This window comes from Pinus tabuliformis, chromosome 7 (genome assembly GCF_031772625.1).
Source record: "Pinus tabuliformis cultivar Carrire ecotype Pingquan chromosome 7, CPIR1, whole genome shotgun sequence".
NCBI lineage: Eukaryota > Viridiplantae > Streptophyta > Pinopsida > Pinales > Pinaceae > Pinus > Pinus tabuliformis.
Genome location: NC_142293.1, coordinates 1,505,922,810 through 1,505,940,404, shown reverse-complemented (window position 1 = coordinate 1,505,940,404; position 17,595 = coordinate 1,505,922,810).

The following is a 17,595-nucleotide window of genomic DNA, read 5'->3' as shown; positions in this document are numbered from 1 at the left end:
CTTATAGAAGGCAAGTTCAGACGAGATCAACTCTGCAGCAGCTTTCGATCGTGAACCAGCTGGATCTACCAGAAGAACCTCATGCATTCCAGATCCAAGTTAATCTTTCAGGCAAAACAACAATGTTATGGGTTTGCCCAATAGATCTTGTGCAGGATCTTCTGCAAAAACTTGAATGTCGGCTGGGGATTCCCTCCTCCTGCCTCAGATTGCTGTATAAGGGTAAGCAGCTTATGCATTCCCTTCCTCTTTCTTTTTACAGCATTCAAAAGGACGCGTCTATTGGGGTTTCTTTCCGTCTAAGAGGTGGTTCATTTGGGCAAACCTCCTCTGCCCCTTCTTTCTCTTACAAAGATGCAGCACGCAAAAACGCTGCCCAACCTCAGTCTTCTTCAAAGGCATCCCAGCTACATGAAGCTCCAAAGCCGTTTCTGGTAGACAAATCAGAGGAAATTCCCTCCATTGACTTCTCTGATCCCAAGGTTGAAAGCCGCTACCAGAGCTTTGCAGAATCCGCACTCATTTGCAAATTTAATGGCCTATGGCCTCGCACAGCAGATTTTTATCAATGGGTCCATACCTCTTGGACTAAAAAGTGTAAAATCTTCTTGTGCTCAAAAGGTTTTTTCTTAGTGCTTTTTGAATCAAGCGAAGACTACCAGAAAGCCTTAACGGGAGGCCCTTGGTTATGGGGTTCAGCTGGGCTTTTTCTGACTCCCTTGTTTCCTGATTTCGACCCCTCTACAGCAGTCATCTCCAAGCTCCCCATTTGGGTCAGGCTCCCGAACCTTCCGGCACATTTTTGGGATTTCTCTGTCTTCCTAGCTATTGGAAACACTTTGGGACGATACCTGGCTACAGATACTTCAAGAAGGGAAAATGGTCTCTACACGTATGGCAGACTATGCGCAGAAATAGATATCAGCAAAGGACTGCCGGATCAGATTAATCTCAAGTTTGGAGATTTCCATTGGACTCAACCACTGGATTACGAGAAAACAACCTTCCGCTGTCGCCATTGTCATCAAACAGGGCACCTTCAGAGTACATGTTCACAGCTCAAAGATAAAAAGAAGAATCTGAATCGTAAGCCCAAATCCAAGAGATGGAATCCTGTTGAACCACTCCATCGGATGGACGATTTAGGCTTCTCGAGTTCGGAGGAGGAGGAATCTGAGGCAGATGAGCAGGTTGATGAGGAAATTGAAGCTGATCTACAGAATGAGGAAATTCCGAAGGACGCCCCCTCGGCTCACCAGGAGGCTCCCTCTAACCAGCAGATTTCTCAGAAACGTACCCATCTCTCTTCGCCCTCAGACTCTGACAAGGATGATCAGCCTTCAGGACAAAATAATCTACAACTTGTCATGACACAGCCAAACTCCACTGGGTGGATAAAAGTGAGCAAGAAAAAAGGCAAAAAAGGTCGATTTGAAGGAAACAACCCTTCGGGGTAGCCTTTTGATTAGTACTTTCCTCTGTAATCCTTTGCTTCTTTGACCTGTCCCTGGTCTGTCTATTTGGAGCAAGGTTGATTCCCTATCACCTTCGGCTCCATAGCTACTCTGATAAGCCTGTTTCCAGGCTTGATTGTACTATATTTTCCATTACTTAATAGAATTAGTCTTTACTCAGAAAAAAAATATATATGTTAAAAGCGCAGGTTTGAATTCAACTCCGTGGCAACGTGCGCAGCGGAAACAAAATCCAGTTCTGAATTCATTTATTCTGTAGAAGTTTTATGTTGATCTAAATCGATGGTGCAGAAAGGCGTGGAGTAAAAACGCTGATCTAGATAGTGTTTATTTTAAAACAAATTTGATTATTAAATCGAATGCATTATACACAAGGATAATTTTAGGGGCAAATGTTCGCCCTTTGGCGAAATTAAGGGGTTTTAAATTTTTATTGGGCGAATATTTTGTATCATAGTACATTTTTACAAATCACCTCAAATAGCCCACCTTATTTTAAGGGAGAGGGTAAAAAAGGTAAATTTAGCCCTTGAAATTAGGACTTACAACCTTCCATTAGCCCATTTTCAAGAATAGGTTTTATTTAAGTGAATCCTATGGGCCAAATACCATATTTATAAAAGAGGTATGGTAAATTAATAAAAATATAAATAAATGAGAGGTATGGTAAATAAATAAAACATTTTTTATATTTACTCCATAAGTCACCTTATATACATGTAAGGGTGTAAACAAATAAAAATATAAGTAAAGTGGAGGTATGGTAAATAAATAAAACGTCTTTTTATACTTACTCAAAAGGTATAGTAAATAAATAAAAATATAAATATAAATTAATGAGAGGTATGGTAAATAAATAAAATATTTTTTATATTTACTCCATAAGTCACCTTATATACATGTAAGGGTGTAAACAAATAAAAATATAAGTAAAGTGGAGGTATGGTAAATAAATAAAACGTCTTTTTATACTTACTCAAAAGATATGGTAAATAAATAAAAATATAAATAAACTAGACGTATCGTAAATAAATAAAACCTCTTTTTATATTTAGTCCATAACCCTGGTTCTATTTATGAAGGCTCAAGAAACAGGTTTTATTTAAGTGAATCCTATGGGCCAAATACCATATTTGTAAAAGAGGTATGGTAAATTAATAAAAATATAAATAAACGAGAGGTATGGTAAACAAATAAAACAATTTTTTATATTTACTCCATAAGTCACCTTATATTTACGAACACTCAAAAAAATGGGTTATATTTAGGTGAAACCTATGGCCAAAATACTAGGGGACAAATACCATGGACTAGATTGTTATTAATACCATGCAAAAAACCATTATGAACCTTAATATTAGAATTAATAAAAATAAAAATGGCACATGGTATTGACCCATGGTATTCACCAAAATGGCACATGGTATTGACCCATGGTATTCACCTGGAATGTAGCCTATTTAAATGGGGGAATTAAACCAGCATGTAGCCTATGCTAAGATTCACTAGGACTTTACAAAGTTTTATTATTTAGTGAAAGACTCGCCAAGATCTTACAAGATTTTATAATTGAGTAAAATATTCGCCATGCCTGGTAAGAGATTCGCCAAAAAATTATATATAAATATTATATTATTGATAAAATGGCCTTCCATTTTTCCTATATACCATGGAGATTCGCCCATTTATTATATTTATAAATTTAGGGGAGGTTCTTAAAATTTTCCCTGATTATACAGCTAAAGGCAAAAGGCGCTACTGTGAAGAAACCGAGAAGTATTAACCACAGAGGCAGAACGTGGATGAATGGTCCGATCTGAGGAAAACACAGAGACATCAATTCTGGGTTTTGTAAACAGAACCATTTTTGATAGAGGCAAACTTATATACCACAGCAAAGTCGTGCTGACAGCATTTTGATAAACAGGTATGTTTTATTTCGATGGAATAATAACGGTCTTTTGAAATAAGATAACTCTCATGAATCGAATGGTTCGATTGCTGGTGAGATCCAGAATCTGAAGGCGCGATCCTAAGATTATTGCAGGAATTTGAACGGGTAAGATATGATGGTGGTTGCATAAAGTTATAATGCATGAAAATGATATATGATTGCCAGAATCAGTCTTAACACATGGGCGCTTTTGTTTATGGAGATTTTTTTGAAAATCCGTATTAAAAACCATATGTGCAGGTTGGGAATAAATGTTAAATGAAATGAAAACTTCGTGAGTAGTTTGATGTTTGAGATTTGAACCAAATGTAATGTGTTTGTTGGCAAACATATGAGAATTAAACATTGGGGTTTAAAGGCAAGGGCGCACTCTTTAATTGAATCCGGCCATATATGAATGAGAGTTATTGTGATTGTTTGGTAAGCTTCCGAATGTTTGGTTATGGATGAGGGGTTTTACATCCTATGTTTGATAAGTTTCTAGATGAGTTTTAATTGAAATGTGAAGAACCTTGTGTGATGAGGATATGGTTTTCATAAACCATAAAGAGATGAACCAAAGGTTATTAGCTTTAATTTGAAAGAGTGGTTGTGTGATCTTACAATCATAATGAAATGATTGTTAAAATGAAGCTTTTAGAAAGAGTATGAAATTGCCTAATTAATGGAATGATTTGAAACTGATTTGGAATTACATTTTGGTGTGAAACTACAAGCTTCCGCAAAAAGAAATGTGAAATTTGCCAGTGATTGAGGTTTTGATTTGGACATTTTCTTAAATGCATGTTTAAATGCATGGAGGGAAAGATTCTGGGTATTGCAGGTCTAGGCCTGCATCACAATTCTACATCTGTCTTCATTCATTGATCTTCCAAAACTAAAACCAAAAATCCCAAAAAAATTATTTTAGATGCTCTAGCATTTGTAGCTAACCTACTACTATCTCAGAGGTACAACACGTCCCATAAGTGTTTGATTTAAGAAAATTGTTTATTTGTGCACACAAATTTTTGATTTAAAGACAAGGAAGATTATGCTAGCATTTGAAAAGATTCCTATTTGTTTGACTCTTGAGGCATTCAAACACATATTCAATCTATTGAATCTAGATATATGCTTAGAATTGTCAAAAGAAAATAGTTTTTTAGAGTCACAGGCAAGTGGCTCGAACACTATTTAAGAGTTCATTTCGCCAACTTCTAAGGTTCCTTTCGATCTTTCCTTTCTAGATATTACTTTGTTTAGACAACCATTTATAGTGATTTGCTGGCTCTGTGTCAATGTAATGGGCCAAGAATCTACTACAAGTGTCCCAAGATCCATTCTCTATGCGCTCTATTATTAATATAAAATATTTGTGTATTTCAAATATTTGTGATTGGGTTGATCTTATTTCAAATGAATTGGTTTTTCAATTAGTGATTTTTTTCAAAAGAAATATATTCTTCATGATAGTGTATTTGTTAACAACCCTTGTCTCAAGTCATGTCCTTAATGACTTGTTGCATAACCCTAACTTCAATTTTAACGAAGAATCAATGCAGTTATGATATCCCATATTGTGGAGGCAGGAATCTACTTCAAAATTTTTTCTAATCCAAGATGTTTTTGTAAAGCAAGTTATTTGCATGATAACTAGATAAGGGCCCTATCAAATATATGGTGGAGAATTTTTTTTCTTGTGGGGAAAAGGGATACATGAAGAAAGAGGAAATAACACAATTATTCGCATTTATGGGTTTTGAGGTAAGCCGTTGTTGCTTCCAATAATTGTTATAGATAGGTATTTTGCTGCCGAAGTATGTAGGCAATACTACGATTGAAATTTATATTTGAATAGAAAAAAAGAAAAGAAAAAATTATTTCTTTGCCATTTACTGTTGGACAAGTAACCGTGAAGAATGGAAGCCACCTTGCAAAGCTTGCAAAATCTTTACATTGTTTTAATTTAAAAGAAGTTGAAGCCCGGTGAGACGTTGATCCAAAATGCCTATTTATCGCACATCTAGGTGCTATTAAATATAATATCTTGTTGATAAGACTTGCAAATGAAAGTAAAGAGAGTCACAATGCTCCAAGAAATAATCAAGAACTGACAATGGTTACTACAAAAATTACTAAACAAGTGAGCATTAACACTGAAAAAAGTACAAGCAAAGAGGTGGAAACCTTGCACAATCTTCAGCTTGCACATCCAAAACTGGTCTATATTCTCCTTTGAGTGTAAGAAAGTGAAAAGATACTGAAATTGAAAATATGAACCAAGTTCAGCTATCGACCGGCGAGGATGACAAGGAGCCTCATCATACATTTATTCCAAACAAAATGCACATCACTAAATGGGCCAAACCTAAAATTCCCCCGAAAACAGGAAGCGTTGAAGAAGTTATGGATGTGGAAATTGAAAGTCGTCTGCTACTTGAGTTGGTTAGTACTTGTTTGAACGAAAATTAAAAAATAATGGAGCAAATTTCCAAATAAGCTTCTAGTTTCAATTATCGCTCTGTCACTTTTTAAGATGCAAACTATAACAAGGACAATAAAACATTGAAAATTGAAAAAGTCAAAGTGCATAATAAGAAAGTTATTGATAAAGTATAAATGAATTTTGATATGTTTGGAATTGCAACTAGAGACCTCATGAGGTTCCATTAAGCTATCGGTAATGCACTTGCAGTGTTTATTGAGCAACAAGAAGCAGAGAACTGATATTGAAAGCAATAATAAAAGAGCTAGAAAATGCTTTAAATTTGGGTCATTTGTTGATGACTCCACTCGCAACACAGACATTTCCATCTACAATTCCCACTACTATCACATCTCATGGATCTGGTAAAGCTCTGAAACTCATTAATACAGTGAAATGTCATATATTGTTACTAATATATGCAAAAAACTTGAAATCATGGAACATGCATGACAAGCAATTTCTGATCTGCTACAATTAGCACATGGAATCAACTCATTTGTTGATTTAGTGAGAAGTAATATTAACAAAGAGAAGAATTTTGTGAACAATGACTTACTTGCTTTTAGTCAAAGGTTTGAATTTTTTTTTATCTCGACAAAAAAAAATAGAGAACTCCCAAATGCTAATCGAATGAGGCAAATCAAAGTTGGATGCTATAAAAGAATCTATACACTAGAAAACATTAATTCTAAATGTGAAAGCATAAAGAATAGAAGAAGTGATGCATTTCTAGAGGCAATGCAAATTGTTCAAGATCTAAATGATCCACGCATCATACAAAATTATGAATTGGTCACAAAAGATACGTTAACAATTGAATTGAGAAAGATAAAAGAGTCAATGGAAAAATAATTTGATGATATAATTGACTTTACTATATAAGAAATTAGCAAATGGCTAGTTAGATTTGTTCATATTAATGACGAGAACTTTGGCATAGCATTACAAAAAGAGGTCATGGAGATCGAAAAGAAGATATTCAATCAACATGTTAAATGAGAGATTACAATCGGTCCAAGGAAAGATTTCATTAAAGCTACATTGAAGACACTGGTTCAACAGGTCATGGATGCAAAAGATAACTCATAGTGAACCAATTAGTGTATATGCCTTCACATATTGTAAGTGTCCTTAAATATTCACATTTTCGTTTCCCGTTTACTAGTATTTAGTTATTAGGATTTTTTAATTGTATTAATGTCACCTAATCTAGTTGCTCAATGAAATTCCTCGTTTTCTTTTGCAGTTGCCTTTTTCCATATTACTATTCATGGGAGCCCAATCCCAGTCCCCATTTGGATGAATTCATTTACTTTTTTTCAGAATGCAAGAGCAGATAGTTAAAGAGATGATGTTACAATCACATAATGAATGAGCTAATGAACTGAGCTATTGAGCATTTTCATTACCGATATAAGCAGTTTCCATTGAGAATCAGGGTTCTTAATGTTTTGCATGAGACCTTGTATGCATCTGTATTCTGCGACACTGCTAAGAAACATTAATAGAACATAAGTTATCGATCATAGTTATTATGAATAGTCAAGAACATATTTATATTTCAGATGTATGGTCCATGTATTGTATTTATTTTAATCATAGCTATGACGATTGAAATTTGAAACTCAATACAGTTCTTGTTACTGTGATTGTATTGCTTAATGTTAAAGATTTATGCTTTGAGCTCTTGTATTATGTCATGCATACATATTCCAATAACACATAATAGAAATGTAGTTAAGAGTTTTTTTTATTTTTTAAGTACTTATGTTTGCTATGAATCTTGAATAATGTTAAATATTTTAACATTTTAAATTTGTGCAGACTGCAACAATTCAGGAAAGGATTTTATTACGCTTTCCCTATATCTCCCTAATGTGAATAATGGAAACTTTTTTCCTGTATTTCTAAATGAAATTTATATATTGATTTTATGTGATTTCGATTTCTGGGTATCCAATTGCTTAATATAAAACATTTTGACCTTAAGCAGAATAAGAACTTTACGAAAAACAAATCATTGTTCAAAAAAGAAAAAAAAGTGCTAAAAGTTTTGTAAATAAATCTTTCATTGTGTAGACTATACAACCTTTAACAAATTGATTAGCGGTACAAATTTGTGCAGAGAACTTTCATTGTGCAGAGAGATTTCTTAAACAATGAACGAAGATTATGTCGCGCGTATCAATTTCTGCACATCTCTTTACTCTGCCATAATGAAGATATGCATTGTGCACAATGAAGGATTTGCATAAGGAAGTTGGTTGTCCCTTTTCACTTCATACAATGAAAATGTTGACTATCCTAGCGCATAATGAAAGCTTTTACGCCTCTGCATTTCCTTATAATTCTAAGACATACTATTCAAAAGCTACATGTGTGAAGTGCAGAGGTGTCGTTAATAGCTATATGCATAGATAAGAAAAATTGCAGAAGCATTTTGTACAGTAAAAATTTCAAACCCACTAAAGAAAATGTTTATTGTTCTTCGCACTGTGCACAAGAAAATTCATGTCCCACTTTAATATTAATTGAACTTTTCTTTTAATGTGTTACTATTAAATATGTTCAGTACAATGTATGGATCCACACATTGTCATTTAGATACAGTCCCTCCGCTTTTCGCACTTCTACCTTGCAAAAAAGAAAAATAGCTTTACTATCCAAGACACATTACTGAAGGGCTACATGTGCAAAGTACGAAGGTTGCAACGAAATCTATGTGTGGAGATAAGAAAAATTGACTCCACTTCTACACTCTGTACAAGAAAATGTTGTTTGTGCTTCTGTATTGCAACCTTAATATCTAATATCAAATGAAGTTTCCTTTTAACTATTAACTATTTTCCATACAATTTACAAAGCTAGACAATGTACAAATGAGCACTTCCGCATTCCGTACAATGTATCAAAAATTTTGTTGTTTCATTATAATTCTAAGAGGGAAGCTAGAGTTGTGTAACGAAACTTTGATTATGATGAAATAAAATTAAATTTAACATCATATTGTCAATTATATAAATTTTCTTATATTATTGTGCGAAGGCGTGGAACAAGTAACATTGACACATTGTGCAGAGGTACAGAACATTGTGTGGAGTGATTAATGATTATGTGGATCCTTAATACAATTCCCTGTTCTATTTGATATATACAAAGTAGATGAATATAGAAAATTCAAAGGACATGGGGTAAGTTATAGAGTGGAAAGACTCTTTTCAGTTTTCTGGAAACATAATTAATATGCAGATGCATAATTAATTAATACCAATAACAGATTTGATAAAAACATGGCAAGTTGTGCAGTGGCAAGACTTTTAAATAAGGAAGTAGCTGTTAAGAATTGTTCAGGAAACGTTGATGCAAGGCTATTAAAAATTTTACATTTAGTACTGCTTATCAGAAATGGAACGGTGGTGCTCTTATTTAGAATTTTATGCAATATTAATGAACTGCCTTTTTTGTGCGAAATAACGTTTCTATGGGACAAGCAACAAAAAGAATGTTCTGAAACATTTCGTATGTTTGTATACATTTCTATGCACTTTTCTATATACAACATTGCATGACACAAAGTACATAAAAGATCTAGCAAAAAAAACAGATTTGTATAAAGTGATGAGCCTAGGTATTGCAACAATAATGCTGCAACTCCCAGGGCTACCAGCTTTACTTATCAACCTGGGATTCGTACAAACTTGGAGGTGACCGTGCTATATGCACAAGTAGAAGTGAAGTTCTTTCCTGTTGTCACTATTTGTCTGGCGAGAGACCCCAGGGGTTCCAAGCCAAACTTCTATAGGGTCATAAGAGCTTAATTCTTTGATGGAAGGCGAGCAAACCTATTCTAAGAGAGAGCTACTCTACTGCAATAATGAAGAAAACAACATGAAATGCTAAACTTACACCATAACCTAAATAACCAACTAAACAGCTATGCTAATCAGAATTGCTAAATTAACACCAACCTAATGCTAATTATCTAAGTGCAGAAGTAAAGAGCATCAAAAGTAGACTAAGGTGTAACAAAGAAACCTAGGCTAAATCGTGTTTCAAGCGAAAAAGCAATCGGAGGTCGAAATCGGCGAAAGGAGGACGTGGGGGAGCAATAATGCATAAGAACCTTGGATCAGTCAGGTGAAAGGTAACTGAACATCAAAGATTGGATCACAGGAGGTTACGTAGATAGATGGACGAACAGGGTTAACTAACGAGGTGAATGGTGGAGATCTTATCATGAAGGCTTAAGTGAATGGATGGACAAACAAGGGAACAAAGTAGATGAACGATGAAGATCATGTCGCGAGGGATTAGGTGTGTGGATGCACGAATGAGGTTAGCAGGATATGAATGGTCGAAATCTAATCACACTGGTGAAGTCAATAGATGGATGAACAAGGCTAACAGGAGCGATGAATGACTGAGATCTTATCACGCAGGTGAAGTCAAGAGATGGACGAAAAAAATCATATCGTGGGGAAAAGAAATGTGCAGAAATGAGGGAGTGGGTTTCTAAGGCGGTAAGTAGTTTCTCGCGTGCCCTTCGTACTGTAAGCAGTATTTGGAAATTTCACGTGATTAGCCTTACTGCGCGGCACGTAGCACAAGAAAACCACTTTTCTCGTGTGCTCTCAGGCAGATAATGTTCGTGCACTAATCCGCACAAGATTACATGGTAGTCGTTGGATTAGGCGGGGTTGATCAATAGTGGAGATCAACCAAGCTAGTTGGCGATCAGGTGAAGAGACAACCATCGGATCAGGAAAGGCAGATCGACGGTGGGGGTTTAAAGTGCCTAAAGGTGTGGAGGTGATGCGATGGCCATCGGATCAGGCGAGGCATATCGACGGTGGGGAATTAAAGTTCATAAAGTGAGTGGTGGACTCCACACAAGGCATTAGTTGGAGAAAATAGTGAATCGGACGGTGATTGTGAAGGTTTGTCGGTGATTAGACGGCGAGGAAGCAATGCATGAGGAATGTGCTGGAGGCGGTTTCAAATGAAAATGACAGAGAAAACCAGTGCAGGTGAACAAATAATTGTATTAAACAAAGAACTCCATAGCCCATGCGAGAACTAGAAACTGTGTTTTTGGGGTTGTTGAAGGGTCTCTTCCTCAAGTCATGGTCCCAGAGGGAGGAGATGAGGCCGAGACACCTGTGCACAACCTGATAGTGATCTTTTTCCTCTAACTAACCTGTGAACTGAAAAAACACAAATGGAAGTAAACTTAAAGCCAATGTAGCTACTGAAGCAAATGAATAGAAACATGAAGCTATTCAAACAAATGAACAGAACCAGAAAGCTACTTAAACAAATGAATCAAAACTAGAAAACTACTTGAGAAAATGAACAGAGAACCATGAAACTACTTAAGCAGATAAACAGAACAGAACTCTATGCTAGCAGATATGTACAATGAAGAGGAGTTGTGGCTGCTTGGGTTGGGACCTAACCCAAGAGCTTCAACCCTCGAAAGTTAACTCAGAGCTGGCTTAAACAGAACTCATTCTTATTATAAGAACCATGGATTACAGAGAAAACTATCACAAGTCTTTGCAGCTCGGAAATAAAATAGAGTTTTACAATAGAAGTTTGAATCCTACTAAGGTCCTAAGCCTCTCTATTTATACATTTGAAGTCTCTAACGACTTTCTTCTCATTAGGGAGGCTTGGCTTATAACTCAAGATAGACTACTTTCTAACCTTTTCACATGGTCGGTTGTCTTCTAGTCTTCAAAGTGATGGATGTGTGGACTCCGAGCTGATGGTGGAATATATGAATGGAGGGGTAGTAAATGAGGAGGATTTACCTCCTATAGTTACTCTCCCTTGTCCCATTCTAGTTTTACCCAATGTCTTTTCCATAGTTGCTTGCATTTATCCTTTTATCCTTTATCTTTGCCATAGTTCCTGTTGGGTGCAGTATAGGTTCTATAAATGTACCAACATTTAAATTGTCAATCTGAAGAGTTCATGAACTTCGAGACGAAGCACTGGAAATGCCAGAGAGATTCCCTGATAACCTGCAAAACAAATTCTAGTCTATCTTGCGATTAATCTCAAAAATAAATGTAATCCTGCACTAGTGCGAGAAACACCAATCCTACACTAGTTCGAGAAACACCAATCCAAACAATTAAAAGCATGCGGGAAAGTAAAAGCAATCAATGCAAAAGGAAATTCTAATTGCAAGTAAACAGAAGGGAAATCAGAACTAGAAATCAAGCGGTGCCGACAAAATAACAAAAAGACTGTAAATATTGGAATAAATTCAAAAGCAATTCAAACTGCTCTGCTTGCACTAATTCTGGTGTACTAATTCTGCTTGCACTAATTTTGTGTAATAATCTGCTTACACTAATTCTGTGTAACATTCTGCTTGCACTAGTGTAAGCAGAAAATCTGCTTGCACTAATTCTATGTAAGAAAAATCTAGAAGTTAAAGGAAACCATAATATTAATTAAGCATTTATTGATTCAAACATAGTGTAGTTTCCTTATTTATGAATATCGGCTCAGCAAATGTAAAAATCTCAGCTTTCGATATAAATTAATAGATCTGGATTAATTTATAGAATTCGAGTTAGATATCATAAAGGCAGAGTCGATCTTGTGGATTCTGGAAGGACACGATGTTTGTTTAAAATATTTCAAGTGCAAGTATAATTAATAATGCAGCAAATGAAATAGAAACAAATTGCAGCAACTCAAATTAACCTTAAAACTTAGAATAATGGATTGCAACAAATCGAATTAATTTTATAACTCGAAATTAAAAGCAGAAAGAAACTATAAAATTCACACAGCAATTAATAATCTAAATTCTATTGAATCTAAAAGATGAAAGCGGTGTTGAGCTGGTCTAGCGGCCAACCCAGCTAGCTCACACCCTCGATTAACCTGGTTCACACAACAATTAGATTCATTAAGATGCAATGGATGAATAGACAAAGCATGAATTAAAATTGCTTCAATTAATTAAAAAAAACACACAGTATTTTACATAATGCAGACATCGCTTAATCCCAACAAGTAGGAGAAGCATTCCACACTAAAATCCACATGCTGCTACATTGGAACAACTCCTCCTCCCTTCTGCATTGTTCCTGCCTGTGCGTGCTTCTCGCCTCTGCTTAATTGATTGACTAAATTGATTAGCTAGGCTTGGAGCCATAACTCTTCTTTTATAATCTTTTTACATTCCAAACTTGGCATAAAACAAGCCAATCCTTTGCAAACATCATGGGGATTGAATCCCAACTAATTATCATTAATAGAATATTAGTACAACTGTTTCCCTACTGAAATAATGGAGATTTACCACGAATTTCCCAAATCTGGGCATTTTCTAGAATTCTAGAAAAGTTGGTATTTTTAACAAACTTCCTCCAAAGCCCCCTTTGTATCTCCTTAACCATTACAAATTTTGGAAAACAGCCCGAGGCTTACTCAATTTCCTATGCTAGGAGAAAAACCCATGTTTTAGAATTATGAGATTCACTATGATCGATGCGGAAATCGAGGTGTAAATAGGCAGTCTGGAAACTTCTACAAATTCGGGGCTGTAGCATTAATTATTCTCTAAATATAAATCTGTATGACCTGGGTGTGTCTTGGTTTATGTGGAAGTGTTCAAATGACATTTTTATCATAAAACTCTTTCATATTCTTCCATAAACGTGTCAATGTATGAAATCCCAAAATTGGTGGAGGCACACTGTAAAACTTGCACTAGTGCAGGCACGCTGTAAGAACTGAATTGGTGTACGAATCTATTGCACAGTGTAGGGAGGTAAGTGTAGGTTCAAAGCATGATCAAATAAACTTTAACCTGCAACATACAAACCTTTATTAAACATCCATTAATGGTATTTTAATCCCATTAAAACAAAAGAAGTAACAAATACTTGCAACAATAATCATTTAATCAAACAGTAGCATGAGAGATTTTGAGTGAAAAATGAGACAAAACTGAGGCCCAACATCCCCCCATGCTGACCATCTTGCATGTCCTCATGCAATAAAATCCGGTACTGTTACTTCTTTGTAAAAAGAAAATTAGAAACATGTATAAACATTCATAATGTTGTTCCTGCAATTCTGCATGATTACATTTCCTGAACTTGATAAAGCTTGCTCTTAAAAATAGAGTTTCTGCTGGACTCTTTATTTACTTAAAATGATTTCAAGAAAACCTAAAATGAAAACTACCATGGAAAAAATAAATTGCAATGATGGTGTTATTACTTGAGGAAAATAGACAACTTTTAAAATTTTCAAAAATAATATCTCGGAGGCATCTGTGATCAAAATTTTCACTTTAACCTCCTCATTATAAATATTAGTGACATGATTTAAAAGATATGATGTTACATGTAGACATAGTAATACCTTCTCATAATGATTATTTTACCATTATCCATGTATAGTTAAAGCTTCTCTTGTCTGGGCACAGTGAATTACCTGCACTAAGGGTCCCCACGTCCATAAAAATCATTCCAAAAAGATAGAACTCCAAGGTATAACAACAAAAGGATTTTAAAGCCATTCTCAAAGAGATTGATAGTGAGTTCATGGAAAGCAAAATCAACCAAGTAAATTATAGTGTAGAGTCAACTTTAATACCACAGGCATGGCCCTGCTGCCAGCAGGCATCCATAGCCTCGACAGGGATACCTTTTAACCTTACAAAATGCTTGTGTCCCACCTATTAGATATAGATTCAGAGTTATTTATGAGAATTTACTTTTTCTCTTTTTATAATTTAATTGAAGGACGTTGTCCTAGCTTGGTAACTAGCTAACGACAATGCTATTCACAAGAACTAACAAGAATGAACAAGCCGGCTCGCGATGAGACCTCTTGTCTTTCAGTTTTTCAACTGAAAGCCATTACCCTAGCTTGGTGACCAGTGCAGTAATGTCATTCTCCTTAGGACCCATGATCATAGTAGGTCGACCCACAATGAGACCTCCTATACATCAATTAATTCATTTATGTTTTAAGAAAAAAAACTTTGATTATGATTAACCTCAGATGGATTACTTAATAGGTGGGGAAGCAAATCTACTCCTTAAGAGTGAAGGATGGCGTGAAAAGTTTTTAATTACTATTCTTTACTGGTTGGTCATGCTACACTAAGAACTTATTAACAAAAAAAAAATCCTCAAATAATGACCAAAAAGATTCCTTGAGTTTATCATGCTAGGGTTCTTTATGAAAGCTTATTAGATTTTTGTAAGCGTGGTCCACCATAGGAGGTTTTTCACTAGTCTCTTCGAAGGGGAATTTGAAAATATTTTCTGGATGATAGTTTGTTAGAATAAGATAAAAGCATTACATGTAACTTATAACAATACATATTGATCCACAATCAAATTCACTTTAAAAATATGAAGTGTTAAGTGTAAAGTACTTTTGACAAGTTTTACCATGAGAATGCATAATAATAAAAATTTCAAAAGTTGTGCTTTTATGGAATCACAAGTTCAAGAGTGTTGTTATTCATCTTTATTCATTACCCTACCCTATTTTTAAAGAGATAAATATCACCTTTAAGTGTAGGCGTACTTCCAATGAAGCCATGTGCGTAACAAAATGTTGATTATACTCACACTTAGTTTTAAAGAATAAACTTCAATACATACCAAAGCGTGAGAAACCAGTTTCTTTAATTGACATGGTACCAAGAGTTTTTGAATGATGAAGAAATAAGATGGGTTGATGGCTGCTCGAAACCAGGATTCAATGGAATCCACGTATTTATGTTTCTCCAACTAATGCAAATCTTCCATAGTTTGATAGTCATTCTCCTGTAAGCACAAAAAGTCTGGTGAAAGAAAAAAGATAAATCCCTCCAGTTCAGGCTCAAATATTTGATTATCATATTCACAAGAAAGGTTGAGAGAGATTCTAGGGCTTTGAGTTTCAAAAACATTTTCAGAACAATTTCCAATGAAATATTGATCCTCAGGTGGTCTTTGAATTATATCTTACTGGGGTAAATGTTCTGCGATAATGGGGGAAGTTTCCAAATTCATTCGCTTTCCCAATCTAGAAAGTGTAACATCTTGTTCAATATGGGAATCAATAGAAAGAATAGGAGGTTCAAACTGTTGTGCAACTTGATGGTTTGGATTAGGGTTTTGGTTCAGGGTTGGACAAAGGTTTGGATTGGGATTACGGTTAGTTATGTATGGGAGCATGGACTAGGGTTAGGGTATGGATTAAGGTTAGGATAAGGTTGCACATGCAGCTGGGAACATGGAGGAGGATAACATAATGGTGTATTGGAAAGAAATTGTGATTGTTTTTGGTGCTCATATGATTTAATTTGCATGGGAGATCTCCCTAGAGAAAAAGATCCAAACGATTCTTGAGGCCATGGAGATATCTGGCTCGAGGATGAGGGCCAAGGAGAGGGCCATTACGGCCATAAGGTGGGGTATTGAATCAAAGGAGGATTATAAGTCTTCCATGGAACTGTGGGGTTGTATATGTGTTGAGGAACCTGCTAGGGACAATAAATATCACTCCCAGTATTAAATGATGACGAGTTTGGAGTTATACCTGACGGTTGATTTATTTCCTTACTTGATTCCTTAAATACTTGTTGAAAGCCTGACAATGATGGAAAATAATTTGTTGAATGATTCTCCTTACACTGCTTCCATTCTTCCTGCAAATCATCCAATTGTAAATTTAGAAAAGATTTTGTAGCTCCTATTTTTGTGGTAGATTCCAAAAATTCAGAAGAAAGTTCTCGAGAATTCTTACCGATCTTGGAGATTCCTCTTGAATAACTAATGCACAATTTACAAACATCATCATATGGTAAGTGAGAAACATCACCTGCTCCTATAAGATTTAAAGGTTCTAAAAATTCATCTTTGATTCCTTTGAGTAGGAGTGTTTTCAAAGTATCTTTTACCAAATTCTTATGTTTTGATTTTTGGAGGTTGTATCTAAATCGCTCCACATAATCCTCCAAGCTTTCATTTTCCCCTTGTGTTATTCCAAAAATATCTTCACCGGCCTGGCAATAGTTTTGATATTTCTCCAAGAATACATTCTTCATGTCTTCCCATGTTTGAATGCAGTTCCCACCAAGGCTCATGAACCATCGGAGAGCTGCTCCTTTAAGAGTAAGAGGAAACACTTGCAACCTTTGAGAATTAGTACAATAACCATATCCTCTACAAAGTACTTCAAACTCAAATAAGAATGTATCTGGGTCTTCATTTTCCAAACCATGAAATTTTGGTAGTGCAGATGGGGAAATATTATGCATTTCAGCCACTCCTAGATCTTTGATAGGAAATTCAAAAGTAACAATGTTTTCCATTTCTTACCAAACTAAAAGAGGTTCTCCATGTACTACTTCGAGACTCCTTCTTTGAATGTTTCTTCCGACTAATCAGTAAAATAGGTGCATTGAATGATTGATGTTAGCCTCAAACTCTTCATTGAAAAATGCCTCAAAATACCATTTTTCTATCTTCAACGAGACCACTGGTACATTTGTTAGCACATGAATAGTGTATATATATATGTGTAGGGTGGGTGGGAGGTTCTTACAACATTAAATAAAATGAGAAACCTTAAAGCAAAAATGCAGGAAAGAAATAAATTCAATGAACATAAAATTGCAAGAGAAACTAGGTGAAGGAATAGAAACCAAATGTAACAAGACA